This window comes from Rhipicephalus microplus, unplaced genomic scaffold, assembly GCF_043290135.1.
Source record: "Rhipicephalus microplus isolate Deutch F79 unplaced genomic scaffold, USDA_Rmic scaffold_12, whole genome shotgun sequence".
NCBI classification, from domain to species: Eukaryota; Metazoa; Arthropoda; class Arachnida; order Ixodida; family Ixodidae; genus Rhipicephalus; species Rhipicephalus microplus.
The window spans coordinates 50,163,685-50,179,005 of NW_027464585.1; positions in this window are offsets into that span (position 1 = coordinate 50,163,685).

The window sequence follows — 15,321 nt, forward strand, 5'->3', positions numbered from 1 at the left end:
CACCATCAGAACATATCTTCAAAGGTATCAGCCCAAAGAAAAAAAAGCGCCGCAGCACCACCGGGTGGGCTCGAACCTCCAACCTTTCGGTTAACAGACGATCGCGCTAGCCAATCGCGCCACGGAGACAGTCGCGCTACACCCTCACCACCGTCAGAACATTTCCTCAGAGCTATCAGCCCAAAGAAAAAAAAGCGCCGCACCACCACCGAGTGGGCTCGAACCTCCACAATTTCGGTTCATAGCCGATCGCGCTGGCCAATTGCGCCACGGAGACAGTCGTGCTCCACTCTCACCACCATCAGAACATATCTTCAAAGCTATCAGCCCGAAGAAAAAAAAGCAACACAGCACTCCCGGGAGGGCTCGAACCTCCAACCTTTCGGTCAACAGCCTATAGCGCTAGCCCATTGCGCCACGGAGACAGTCGTGCTCTCCTCTCATCACCATCAGAACATTTCTTCAGAGCTATCAGCCCAAAGAAAAAAAAAAGCGCCGCACCACCACCGTGTGGGCTCGAACCTCCAACCTTTCGGTTAACAGCCCACCGCACTAGCCAATTGCGCCACGGAGACAGTCCTGCTCCACTCTCACCACCATCAGAACATATCTTCAAAGCTATCAGCCCAAAGAAAAAAATGAACACACCACTCTCGGGAGGGCTGGAACCTCCTACCTTTCTGTTAACAGCCGATCGCGCTAGCCAATTGCGCCACGGAGACAGTCGCGCTACACCCTCACCACCGTCAGAACATTTCCTCAGAGCTATCAGCCCAAGGGAAAAAAAGCGCCGCACCACCACCGTGTGGGCTCAAACCTCCAACCTTTCGGTTAACAGCCCATCGCACTAGCCAATTGCGCCACGGAGACAGTCGTGCTTCACTCTCACCACCATCAGTACATATCTTCAAAGCTATCAGCGCAAAGAAAAAAGCAACACACCACTCCCGGGAGGGCTCGAACCTCCAACCTTTCGGTCAACAGCCTATAGCGCTAGCCCATTGCGCCACGGAGACAGTCGTGCTCTCCTCTCATCACCATCAGAACATTTCTTCAGAGCTATCAGCCCAAAGAAAAAAAAGCGCCGCACCACCACCGGGAGGGCTCGAACCTCCAAAATTTCGGTTCATAGCCGATCGCGCTGGCCAATTGCGCCACGGAGACAGTCGTGCTCCACTCTCACCACCGTCAGAACATATCTTCAAAGCTATCAGCCCGAAGAAAAAAAAAACAACACACCACTCCCGGGAGGGCTCGAACCTCCAACTTTTCGTTTAAAAGCCAATCGCGCTAGCCAATTGCGTCACGGAGGCAGTCGTGTTTCACTGTCACCACCGTCAGAACATTTCTTCAAAGCCATCAGCGCAAAGAAAAAAGTAACACACCACTCCCGGGAGGGCTCGAATTTCCAATCTTTCGGTTAACAGCCGATCGCGCTAGCCAATTGCGCCACGGAGACAGTAGTGCAGCGCTCCCACCTCCGTCAGAACATTTCTTCAGAGCTATCAGCCCAAAGAAAAAGAAAGCGCCGCACCACCACCGGGTGGGCTCGAACCTCCAGCCTTTCGGTTAACAGGCGATCGCGCTAGCCAATTGCGCCACGTAGACAGTCGTGCTCCACTCTAACCACCATCAGAACATATCTTCAAAGCTATCAGCGCAAAGAAACAAGCAACACACCACTCCTGGGAGGGCTCGAAATTCCAACCTTTCGGTTAACAGACAATCGCGCTAGCCAATTGCGCCACGGAGACAGTAGTGCAGCACTCCACCTCCGTCAGAACATTTCTTCAGAGCTATCAGCCCAAAGAAAAAGAAAGCGCCGCACCACCACCGGGCGGGCTCGAACCTTCGGCCTTTCGCTTAACAGCCAATTGCGCTAGCCAGTTGCGCCACGGAGACAGTCCTGCACAACTCCCACCACCATTAAACTAATCTTCAAAGCTATCAGCCCAAAGAAAAAAAGCGCCGCACCACTCGCGGGTGGGCTCGAACCCCCAACATTTCGGTTAACAGCCGATCGCGCTAGCCAATTACGCCACGGAGACAGACGTGCTCCACTCTCACCACCATCAGAACATATCTTCTACGCCATCAGCGCAAAAAAGCGACACACCGTCCACGGGTGCGCTCGAAACTCCCACCTTTTGGTTAACAGCCGATCGCGCTAGCCAATTGGGCCACGGAGACAGTCCTGCTCCACTCTCACCACCATCAGAACATATCTTCAAAGGTATCAGCCCGAAGAAAAAAAAGTGCCGCACCACCACCGGGTGGGCTCGAACCTCCAGCCTTTCAGTTAACGGCCGAACGCACTAGCCAATTGCGCCACGGATACAGTCGTGTTCCACTCTCACCACCATCAGAACATATCTTCAAAGCTATCAGCAAAAAGAAAAAAGCAACACACCACTTCCGGGAGGGCTCGAAATTCCAACCTTTCGGTTAACAGCCGATCGCGCTAGCCAATTGTGCCACGAAGACAGTCGTGCTCCACTCTCACCACCGTCAGAAGATTTCTTCAGATGATCAGCCCAAAGAAAAAAAAGCGCCGCCCCAACACCTGGTGAACTCGAACCTCTAACCTTTCGGTTAACAGCCGATCGCGCTAGCCAATTGCGCCCCGGAGACAGTCGTGCTCCACTGTCACCACCATCAGAACATATCTTCAAAGCTATCAGCGCAAAGAAAAAAGCAACACACCACTTCCGGGAGGGCTCGAACCTCAACCTTTCGGTTAACAGCCAATTGCGCCACGGAGACAGTCCTGCTCCACTCTCACCACCATCAGAACATATTTCAAAGGTATCAGCCCAAAGAAAAAAAAGCGCCGCACCACCACCGGGTGCGCTCGAACATCCAACCTTTCGGTTAACAGCCGATCGCGCTAGCCAATTGCGCCACGGAGACAGTCCTGCTCCACTCTCACCACCATCAGAACATATCTTCAAAGCTATCAGCTCAAAGAAAAAAAAGCAACACACCACTCTCGGGAGGGCTCGAACCTCCAACCTTTCGGTCAACAGCCTATAGCGCTAGCCCATTGCGCCACGGAGACAGTCGTGCTCTCCTCTCACCACCATCAGAACATTTCTTCAGAGCTATCAGCCCAAAGAAAAAAAAGCGCCGCACCACCACCGAGTGGGCTCGAACCTCCACAATTTCGGTTCATAGCCGATCGCGCTGGCCAATTGCGCCACGGAGACAGTCGTGCTCCACTCTCACCACCATCAGAACATATCTTCAAAGCTATCAGCCCGAAGAAAAAAAAGCAACACAGCACTCCCGGGAGGGCTCGAACCTCCAACCTTTCGGTTAAAAGCCAATCGCGCTAGCCGATTGCGTCACGGAGACAGTCGTGTTCCACTCTCACCACCGTCGGAACATTTCTTCAAAGCTATCAGTGAGAAGAAAAAAGCAACACACCACTCCCGGGAGGGCTCGAATTTCCAATCTTTCGGTTAACAGCCGATCGCGCTAGCGAATTGCGCCACGGAGACAGTAGTGCAGCGCTCCCACCGCCGTCAGAACATTTCTTCAGAGCTATCAGCCCAAAGAAAAAGAAAGCGCCGCACCACCACCGGGTGGGCTCGAACCTCCAGCCTTTCGGTTAACAGGCGATCGCGCTAGCCAATTGCGCCACGTAGACAGTCGTGCTCCACTCTCACCACCATCAGAACATATCTTCAAAGCTATCAGCGCAAAGAAAAAAGCAACACACCACTCCTGGGAGGGCTCATAATTCCAACCTTTCGGTTAACAGCCAATCGCGCTAGCCAATTGCGCCACGGAGACAGTAGTGCAGCACTCCCACCTCCATCAGTACATTTCTTCAGAGCTATCAGCCCAAAAAAAAAGCGCCGCACCACCACCGGGTGGGCTCGAAACTCCAAAATTTTGGGTAATAGCCGATCGCGCTGGCCAATTGCGCCACGGAGACAGTCTTGCTTCACTCTCACCACCATCAGAACATATCTTCAAAGCTATCATCCCCAGGAAAGAAAAGCAACACTCCCCTCCCGGGAGGGCTCGAACCTCCAACTATTCGGTTAAAGCCAATCGCGCTAGCCAATTGCGCCACGGAGACAGCCGTGTTCCACTCCCACCACCGTCAGAACATTTCTTCACAGCTATCAGCCAAAAGAAAAAAAAAGCGCCGCACCACCACCGGGTGGGCTCGAACCTCTAACCTTTCGGTTAACAGCCGATCGCGCTAGCCAATTGCGCCCCGGAGACAGTCGTGCTCCACTGTCACCACCATCAGAACATATCTTCAAAGCTATCAGCGCAAAGAAAAAAGCAACACACAACTTCCGGGAGGGCTCGAACCTCCAACCTTTCGGTTAACAGCCAATTGCGCCACGGAGACAGTCCTGCTCCACTCTCACCACCATCAGAACATATCTTCAAAGGTTTCAGCCCAAAGAAAAAAAAGCGCCGCAGCACCACCGGGTGGGCTCGAACCTCCAACCTTTCGGTAACAGCCGATCGCGCCAGCCAATTGCGCCACAGAGACAGTACTGCTCCACTCTCACCACCATCAGAACATATCTTCAAAGCTATCAGCCCAAAGAAAAAAAAGCGCCGCACCACCACCGTGTGGGCTCGAACCTCCAACGTTTCGGTTAATAGCCCATCGCACTAGCCAACTGCGCCACGGAGACAGTCGTGCTTCACTCTCACCACCATCAGTACATATCTTCAAAGCTATCAGCGCAAAGAAAAAAGCAACACACCACTCCCGGGAGGGCTCGAACCTCCAACCTTTCGGTTAAAAGCCAATCGCGCTAGCCGATTGCGTCACGGAGACAGTCGTGTTCCACTCTCACCACCGTCGGAACATTTCTTCAGAGCTATCAGCCCAAAGAAAAAAAAGCGCCGCACCACCACCGGGTGGGCTCTAAACTCCAAAATTTTGGGTAATAGCCGATCGCGCTGGCCAATTGCGCCACGGAGACAGCCATGTTCCACTCTCACCACCGTCAGAACATTTCTTCACAGCTATCAGCCAAATGAAAAAAAAAGCGCCGCACCACCACCGGGTGGGCTCGAACTTCTAACCTTTCGGTTAACAGCCGATCGCGCTAGCCAATTGCGCCATGGACACAGTCGTGCTCAACTGTCACCACCATCAGAACATATCTTCAAAGCTATCAGCGCAAAGAAAAAAGCAACACACAACTTCCGGGAGGGCTCGAACCTCCAACCTTTCGGTTAACAACCAATTGCGCCACGGAGACAGTCCTGCTCCACTCTCACCACCATCAGAACATATCTTCAAAGGTTTCAGCCCAAAGAAAAAAAGCGCCGCAGCACCACCGGGTGGGCTCGAACCTCCAACCTTTCGGTAACAGCCGATCGCGCTAGCCAATTGCGCCACAGAGACAGTCCTGCTCCACTCTCACCACCATCAGAACATATCTTCAAAGCTATCAGCCCAAAGAAAAAAAAAGCAACACACCACTCTCGGGAGGGCTCGAACCTCCAACCTTTCTGTTAACAGCCGATCGCGCTAGCCAATTGCGCCACGGAGACAGTCGCGCTACACCCTCACCACCGTCAGAACATTTCCTCAGAGCTATCAGCCCAAGGGAAAAAAAGCGCCGCACCACCACCGTGTGGGCTCGAACCTCCAACCTTTCGGTTAACAGCCCATCGCACTAGCCAATTGCGCCACGGAGACAGTCGTGCTTCACTCTCACCATCATAAGTACATATCTTCAAAGCTATCAGCGCAAAGAAAAAAGCCACACACCACTCCCGGGAGGGCTCGAACCTCCAACCTTTCGGTCAACAGCCTATAGCGCTAGCCCATTGGGCCACGGAGACAGCCGTGCTCTCCTCTCACCACCATCAGAACATTTCTTCTGAGCTATCAGCCCAAAGAAAAAAAAAGCGCCGCACCACCACCGGGTTGGCTCGAACCTTCAAAATTTCAGTTCATAGCCGATCGCGCTGGCCAATTGCGCCACGGAGACAGTCGTGCTCCACTCTAACCATTGTCAGAACATATCTTCAAAGCTATCAGCCCGAAGAAAAAAAAGCAACACACCACTCCCGGGAGGGCTCGCACCTCCAACCTTTCGGTTAAAAGCCAATCGCGCTAGCCAATTGCGTCACGGAGGCAGTCGTGTTCCACTGTCACCACCGTCAGAATATTTCTTCAAAGCCATCAGCGCAAAGAAAAAAGTAACACACAACTTCCGGGAGGGCTCGAACCTCCAACCTTTCGGTTAACAGCCAATTGCGCCAAAGAGACAGTCCTGCTCCACTCTCACCACCATCAGAACATTTCTTCAAAGGTTTCAGCCCAAAGAAAAAAAAGCGCCGCAGCACCACCGGGTGGGCTCGAACCTCCGACCTTTCGGCAACAGCCGATCGCGCTAGCCAATTGTGCCACAGAGACAGTCCTGCTCTACTCTCACCACCATCAGAACATATCTTCAAAGCTATCAGCGCAAAGAAAAAAGCAACACACCACTCCTGGGAGGGCTCGAAATTCCAACCTTTCGGTTAACAGACAATCGCGCTAGCCAATTGCGCCACGGAGACAGTAGTGCAGCACTCCACCTCCGTCAGAACATTTCTTCAGAGCTATCAGCCCAAAGAAAAAGAAAGCGCCGCACCACCACCGGGCGGGCTCGAACCTTCGGTCTTTCGCTTAACAGCCAATTGCACTAGCCAGTTGCGCCACGGAGACAGTCCTGCACAACTCCCACCACCATTAAACTAATCTTCAAAGCTATCAGCCCAAAGAAAAAAAGCGCCGCACCACTCGCGGGTGGGCTCGAACCCCCAACATTTCGGTTAACAGCCGATCGCGCTAGCCAATTACGCCACGGAGACAGACGTGCTCCACTCTCACCACCGTCAGAACATATCTTCTACGCCATCAGCGCAAAAAAGCGACACACCGTCCACGGGTGCGCTCGAAACTCCCACCTTTTGGTTAACAGCCGATCGCGCTAGCCAATTGGGCCACGGAGACAGTCCTGCTCCACTCTCACCACCATCAGAACATATCTTCAAAGGTATCAGCCCGAAGAAAAAAAAGTGCCGCACCACCACCGGGTGGGCTCGAACCTCCAGCCTTTCAGTTAACGGCCGAACGCACTAGCCAATTGCGCCACGGATACAGTCGTGTTCCACTCTCACCACCATCAGAACATATCTTCAAAGCTATCAGCAAAAAGAAAAAAGCAACACACCACTTCCGGGAGGGCTCGAAATTCCAACCTTTCGGTTAACAGCCGATCGCGCTAGCCAATTGTGCCACGAAGACAGTCGTGCTCCACTCTCACCACCGTCAGAAGATTTCTTCAGATGATCAGCCCAAAGAAAAAAAAGCGCCGCCCCAACACCTGGTGAACTCGAACCTCTAACCTTTCGGTTAACAGCCGATCGCGCTAGCCAATTGCGCCCCGGAGACAGTCGTGCTCCACTGTCACCACCGTCAGAACATTTTTTATTTATAAATACTGCGATCCTTCAGCTGAAAGATCATGGCAGGGTGGGAAAAAAAATGTTCGAGAATCGGTACATACAAAAAATAATGAAAACACAATAAATCGTACGATTTGAATATACAAGGCGAAGGTTCACAAACGCTTATTTCAACAAATTTTTCGAGTAACATAACACATAATAACGTAACACGTAGAATACGGGTTATAGACTAACACAATAATTACAATAAAACAAATAATACAATGCAATGTGTAGTGATGGTTTAGGCGATGCTGTTTTCAAACAATGACAGTTTCTTCTGTAAAACGACATCATTTGTCAGGCTATTCCAGTCATTAATAGTTCTAGGGAAGAACGAATACTTGTGGCAGTTAATCCGTGAAGGTAAAGGAGTTATCGTTTTACTATGTCGCTTGCGTGTTGCGTAACCGGAAGAATACCGAAGAATGCCTGCATTGTCAACATTTAAATGACCATTTATTAATTGATAGAAAAACTTAAGCCGGCAAGTGCGGTTTCTGTCCACAACGGGTTGCAGACCGCTTTTTACCAATAATTCAGATACGGATGTTCTACCGTAGGAGTTATAAATAAAACGTAAGCCCTTGTTCTGCACTTTTTCTAATTGATTAATGTTACGTTTAGTGAATGGATCCCATATTATTACAGCATATTCCAACATTGGACGAATGAGTGTTTTATATGCCAACATGCGTACAGACGGGGTAGAATATTTTAAGGATCGCTTTAGAAAAAAAAGTTTCCGTAGACATTTACCTGTAGTTATATCGACGTGTTTGTTCCAGTTTAGATCATTAGTTATCCATACTCCAAAGTACTTGTATTCTGCAACTTCTGTAAGATTGACGCTATTTGTGCCGTACTGATAACATAAAGGATTTTTCTTTAGTGTTATTTTCATATAAACAGTTTTGTTGTAATTAATTGACATTTGCCATTCCTGGCACCAAGAGATGACCTTGTTGAATTGATTATTGAGCCTTATCTGATCTCCAGCAGTTGATACCTTCGTGTATAATACACAATCATCAGCATAAAGCTTTACACTTACAGAAAGGTCATTCATTATATCATTTATATATAATAGAAAAAAAAGAGGTCCGAGGACCGAGCCCTGAGGTACGCCGGAATCCACAGGTAGTTTGCTGGAACAACTGTCATTAAATGAAACAAATTGTTGCCTGTTTTCAAGATACCCTCGTATCCATACTATAAGTTTCGGATTTTTCAAGATATATTGCAATTTATGAAGTAATTTTTTATGTGAAACTTTATCAAAGGCCTTTTGGAAGTCCATAAAAATGGCATCTAGCTGTTCACCTTCATTTAGTGCGGTAGCAAAATCATGGATGGTTTCAACCAGCTGTGTAGTGGTAGAATATCCACGTCTAAATCCATGCTGCGCTTTTGTTAGTACTTTGTGTTCATCAAGAAATGTAACAATCTGTTTGTGAATTATGTGCTCGAGAATTTTACAAGCTGTAGAGGTTAACGAAACTGGTCGATAATTCTTTATTTGAGTTTTATCACCTGCTTTGTGTAGAGGCTTAATTCGGGCAATCTTCCAGTCCTCAGGGAGTACACCTTCGTTCAAAGACCTAGTATATAACACACACAAATATTTCGCGCACCACTCTGCGTACCGTTTTAAGAAGGCATTCGGTATCTCATCTGGTCCAACAGATTTCTTAACATCCAGATTTAGCAATAAATTAAAGATACCCTCTTCAGAAATAGTGACATCTGATATTGGTGGTAGGTTCGCATCGAAAGGTGGGAGATGATTATTATCTTTTGTATAGACGCTGTTGAAATAGTTATTAAAGGCCGTACAGACAGCTTTTTCATCACTCTCTAATTTTCCATCTAAAAGAAATACATCGGTAGAGGACGTGCCCGGAGTGACCTCTTTCCAAAATTTTCTTGGACACGTTTTAATAAATGACGGCAATTTTTCGTTAAAATACTTTTCTTTGTCACGAAAAGATTTTTCTTTAATTTCTTCACGTATATTGCAAATAGTTGTTTTTAAATTAGGACTGTTAGCCTTGTTCGACCTTTTTTTAACCGTTTCAACTTTCGCTTCAGCTGTAACGTCTCTCTTGTTATCCAGGGATTGTGATTCTCTACTTTCTTTGTAATTAAAGGGATAAAACGCTGCACACAATCTTCAATCATTCTCTTAAAGCAAAGCCACAGATCTTCAACGCTACGATTACTTACATTGAAATGATCATATTCAAAGGCCAGAACATCAATTATAGATTCATCATCTGCTTTTGAAAAATTGGGAAATTTCTTCACCATCCTCTGCTGACTAAGTTGAACTCCCTTTAGCTTTAGTACCACAGCCTTGTGATCCGATATGCCATTTGTGACGCTGCACAACATGCTTTCTTTTATATTGCCACTTACAAGATATATATCTAGGATAGATTTCGTCCCCTGATCTATTCTGGTAGGGTCGGTGACTATTTGCGTCAAATCATATTGAAACATGATATCGGATATTTGAGTATCCGCAGCTTGACATGGGTCTGATATAAACGTTTCCCAATTCATATTTGGCATATTAAAATCTCCCGCTATGATTAATTTATCTTCGGTTTTTACGTGACAATGAAGGTAATCCTTAAGCTTTGCGATAACATCAAGGGAAGCATTTGGTGGCCTGTAAACGACACCAAGAAGATATTTAATATTGCCAATATACACTTTACAGAAGATGCTTTCTATGTCTTGAACGTCTGGCATTTTTACGACACGTGTATTATTCCTAAAAAGAATAGCAACGCCCCCTCCCCTCCCATTTCGATCCTTACGGAACACTCTGTAATTTTTCGGCACAAACTCACTATCAAAAACATCATCTCGTAGCCATGTCTCAGTTAGTAATACAATATCTGGGTCATGTGCTAAAATCATGCCTTCCAACTTCTCAGCCTTATTAACAATACTGCGGCAATTTACATTTAACACCACTAAGCATCGTTCATCTAGTTTCCCCGAACCTTAATTTGGTTAGATAACTTATATCTTGTATTCTTATTATCATCCCAGCAAAAAAACTTTCCATCAATGCTTATTTTGTCAAAAACTAACTTCACTTTAGATCCACTTGCACGCTCGCGCGACGAACTTTGCCACAACTTTTTTCTGATATCACGTACACGAGCGGAAAAGTCTTCACTTATCGACAGCTCGGTGCCCTTCAGCTTGGAACACCTCTGCAGAATAGCTACCTTGTCTCGGTAATCGAGTATTTTTATAATTACTGGGCGTTTTTTGCCATTCTTTTTTCCCAATCTGTGACATCTTTCTATGCCCCTGACATTCACTCCCAGCTTTCCCTCAAACAAGTCCTTTTTTATTGTTTCAGTAAGGTCAGCAGTCGTTTCATTAGCTTCTTCCCCTAGGCCAAAAACAATCAAGTTATTTCGTCGACTTCTGTTCTCTAACTCGTCAATTTTTTTGACCGCGAATTCAAAGTCTTTCTCAAGCTGTGTTGCTCTTTGCTTTAAGTCGTTTACATCTGTTTTCAGTTCAATCAAAGGTTTTGTCTGTATTTCGACGGAACTCATCCTTTCAGTCAAGCTAGCAACTTCTTTTTCGATTTTTTCTTGTTTTGATAAGACACTGTTCATCATATCAGTGATGTGTTTTTGTCCTGAGAGAAGCTGCTGCAGTATTTCTTTATCTGAAGGGCCTGGGTTTGCTTCAATATCCCCGCAAACTAACAAATCCACGCCAAAAGCACAAATGCATGAAAAAAAGCTACCAAGTGGGCGTGGCAGCAACACTAAAAAGCGGTTTTCACTGCGGTAACATGGCGCAGGCAAGTAGGAACTAACCTGCACCACAAAGACGAATGGTTTGGTGAGCATTTCGCCCTGAGTGCCGCTGCCTGGCCCACTGAAGTTCGACGGAGGTACGTGGCTTCTTATAGCCGTTGGAAGGTCCGAGGTTGCTGACGTCACCGATGTTGGCGCATGCGTCGGAGTCGGGACTAAGGAAAGGGCGGCTTCTTCGATAGGACAACGGTGACCACGCAGCGGAATCTCGATGCCGTGAAGCTCCTTCCAGCCATGTGATGGGTCTGTCAAAACGGATTTATATTCAGCAGCTTCCGTTCCGAAGATGGTCGCCACAACCTGCACCACAAAGACGAATGGTTTGGTGAGCATTTCGCCCTGAGTGCCGCTGCCTGGCCCACTGAAGTTCGACGGAGGTACGTGGCTTCTTATAGCCGTTGGAAGGTCCGAGGTTGCTGACGTCACCGATGTTGGCGCATGCGTCGGAGTCGGGACTAAGGAAAGGGCGGCTTCTTCGATAGGACAACGGTGACCACACAGCGGAATCTCGATGCCGTGAAGCTCCTTCCAGCCATGTGATGGGTCTGTCAAAACGGATTTATATTCAGCAGCTTCCGTTCCGAAGATGGTCGCCACAACCTGCACCACAAAGACGAATGGTTTGGTGAGCATTTCGCCCTGAGTGCCGCTGCCTGGCCCACTGAAGTTCGACGGAGGTACGTGGCTTCTTATAGCCGTTGGAAGGTCCGCGGTTGCTGACGTCACCGATGTTGGCGCATGCGTTGGAGTCGGGACTAAGGAAAGGGCGGCTTCTTCGATAGGACAACGGTGACCACGCAGCGGAATCTCGGTGCCGTGAAGCTCCTTCCAGCCATGTGATGGGTCTGTCAAAACGGATTTATATTCAGCAGCTTCCGTTCCGAAGATGGTCGCCACAACCTGCACCACAAAGACGAATGGTTTGGTGAGCATTTCGCCCTGAGTGCCGCTGCCTGGCCCACTCCCATTTCTTCACAGCTATCAGCCAAAAGAAAAAAAAAAGCGCCGCACCACCACCGGGTGGGCTCGAACCTCTAACCTTTCGGTTAACAGCCGATCGCGCTAGCCAATTGCGCCACGGAGACAGTCGTGCTCCACTGTCACCACCATCAGAACATATCTTCAAAGCTATCAGCGCAAAGAAAAAAGCAACACACAATTTCCGGGAGGGCTCGAACCTCCAACCTTTCGGTTAACAGCCAATTGTGCCACGGAGACAGTCCTGCTCCACTCTCACCACCATCAGAACATATCTTCAAAGGTTTTAGCCCAAAGAAAAAAAGCGCCGCAGCACCACCGGGTGGGCTCGAACCTCCAACCTTTCGGTAACAGCCGATCGCGCTAGCCAATTGCGCCACAGAGACAGTCGCGCTACACCCTCACCACCGTCAGAACATTTCCTCAGAGCTATCAGCCCAAGGGAAAAAAAGCGCCGCACCACCACCGTGTGGGCTCGAACCTCCAACCTTTCGGTTAACAGCCCATCGCACTAGCCAATTGCGCCACGGAGGCAGTCGTGCTTCACTCTCACCACCATCAGTACATATCTTCAAAGCTATCAGCGCAAAGAAAAAAGCAACACACCACTCCCGCGAGGGCTCGAACCTCCAACCTTTCGGTCAACAGCCTATAGCGCTAGCCCATTGCGCCACGGAGACAGTCGTGCTCTCCTCTCACCACCATCAGAACATTTCTTCAGAGCTATCAGCCCAAAGAAAAAAAAGCGCCGCACAACCACCGGGTGGGCTCGAACCTCCAAAATTTCAGTTCATAGCCGATCGCGCTGGCCAATTGAGCCACGGAGACAGTCGTGCTCCACTCTCACCACCGTCAGAACATATCTTCAAAGCTATCAGCCCGAAGAAAAAAAAGCAATACACCACTCCCGGGAGGGCTCGCACCTCCAACCTTTCGGTTAAAAGCCAATCGCGCTAGCCAATTGCGTCACGGAGGCAGTCGTGTTCCACTGTCACCACCGTCAGAATATTTCTTCAAAGCCATCAGCGCAAAGAAAAAAGTAACACACCACTCCCGGGAGGGCTCGAATTTCCAATCTTTCGGTTAACAGCCGATCGCGCTAGCCAATTGCGCCACGGAGACAGTAGTGCAGCGCTCCCACCTCCGTCAGAACATTTCTTCAGAGCTATCAGCCGAAAGGAAAAGAAAGCGCCACACCACCACCGGGTGGGCTCGAACCTCCAGCCTTTCGGTTAACAGGCGATCGCGCTAGCCAATTGCGCCACGTAGACAGTCGTGCTCCACTCTCACCACCATCAGAACATATCTTCAAAGCTATCAGCGCAAAGAAAAAAGCAACACACCACTCCCGGGAGGGCTCGAAATTCCAACCTTTCGGTTAACAGCCGATCGCGCTAGCCAATTGCACCACGGAGACAGTAGTGCAGCACTCCACCTGCGTCAGAACATTTCTTCAGAGCTATCAGCCCAAAGAAAAAGAAAGCGCCGCACCACCACCGGGTGGGCTCGAACCTCCAGCCTTTCGCTTAACAGCCAATCGCGCTAGCCAGTTGCGCCACGGAGACAGTCCTGCACAACTTCCACCACCATTAAACTAATCTTCAAAGCTATCAGCCCAAAAAAAAGCGCCGCATCACTCGCGGGTGGGCTCGAACCCCCAACCTTTCGGTTAACAGCCGATCGCGCTAGCCAATTACGCCACGGAGACAGGCGTGCTCCACTCTCACCACCATCAGAACATATCTTCTAACCCATCAGCACAAAAAAAAGCGACACACCGTCCACGGGTGCGCTCGAAACTCCCACCTTTTGGTTAACAGCCGATCGCGCTAGCCAATTGCGCCACGGAGACGGTCCTGCTCCACTCTCAACACCATCAGAACATATCTTCAAAGGTATCAGCCCGAAGAAAAAAAAAGTGCCGCACCACCACCGGGTGGGCTCGAACCTCCAGCCTTTCAGTTAACGGCCGAACGCGCTAGCCAATTGCGCCACGGATACAGTCGTGCTCCACTCTCACCACCATCAGAACATATCTTCAAAGCTATCAGCAAAAAGAAAAAAGCAACACACCACTCCCGGGAGGGCTCGAAATTCCAACCTTTCGGTTAACAGCCGATCGCGCTAGCCAATTGCGCCACGAAGACAGTCGTGCTCCACTCTCACCACCGTCAGAAGATTTCTTCAGACTATCAGCCCAAAGAAAAAAAAGCGCCGCACCAACACCGGGTGGGCTCGAACCTCTAACCTTTCGGTTAACAACCGATCGCGCTAGCCAATTGCGCCACGGAGACAGTCGTGCTCCACTGTCACCACCATCAGAACATATCTTCAAAGCTATCAGCGCAAAGAAAAAAGCAACACACCACTTCCGGAAGGGCTCGAACCTCCAACCTTTCGGTTAACAGCCAATTGTGCCACGGAGACAGTCCTGCTCCACTCTCACCACCATCAGAACATATCTTCAAAGGTATCAGCCCAAAGAAAAAAAGCGCCGCAGCACAACCGGGTGGGCTCGAACCTCCAACCTTTTGGTTAACAGCCGATCGCGCTAGCCAATTGCGCCACGGAGACAGTCCTGCTCCACTCTCACCACCATCAGAACATATCTTCAAAGCTATCAGCCCAAAGAAAAAAAAGCAACACACCACTCTCGGGAGGGCTCGAACCTCCAACCTTTCTGTTAACAGCCGATCGCGCTAGCCAATTGCGCCACGGAGACAGTCGCGCTACACCCTCACCACCGTCAGAACATTTCCTCAGAGCTATCAGCCCAAGGGAAAAAAAGCGCCGCACCACCACCGTGTGGGCTCGAACCTCCAACCTTTCGGTCAACAGCCCATCGCACTAGCCAATTGCGCCACGGAGACAGTCGTGCTTCACTCTCACCACCATCAGTACATATCTTCAAAGCTATCGGCGCAAAGAAAAAAGCAACACACCACTCCCTGGAGGGCTCGAACCTCCAACTTTCGGTCAACAGCCTATAGCGCTAGCCCATTGC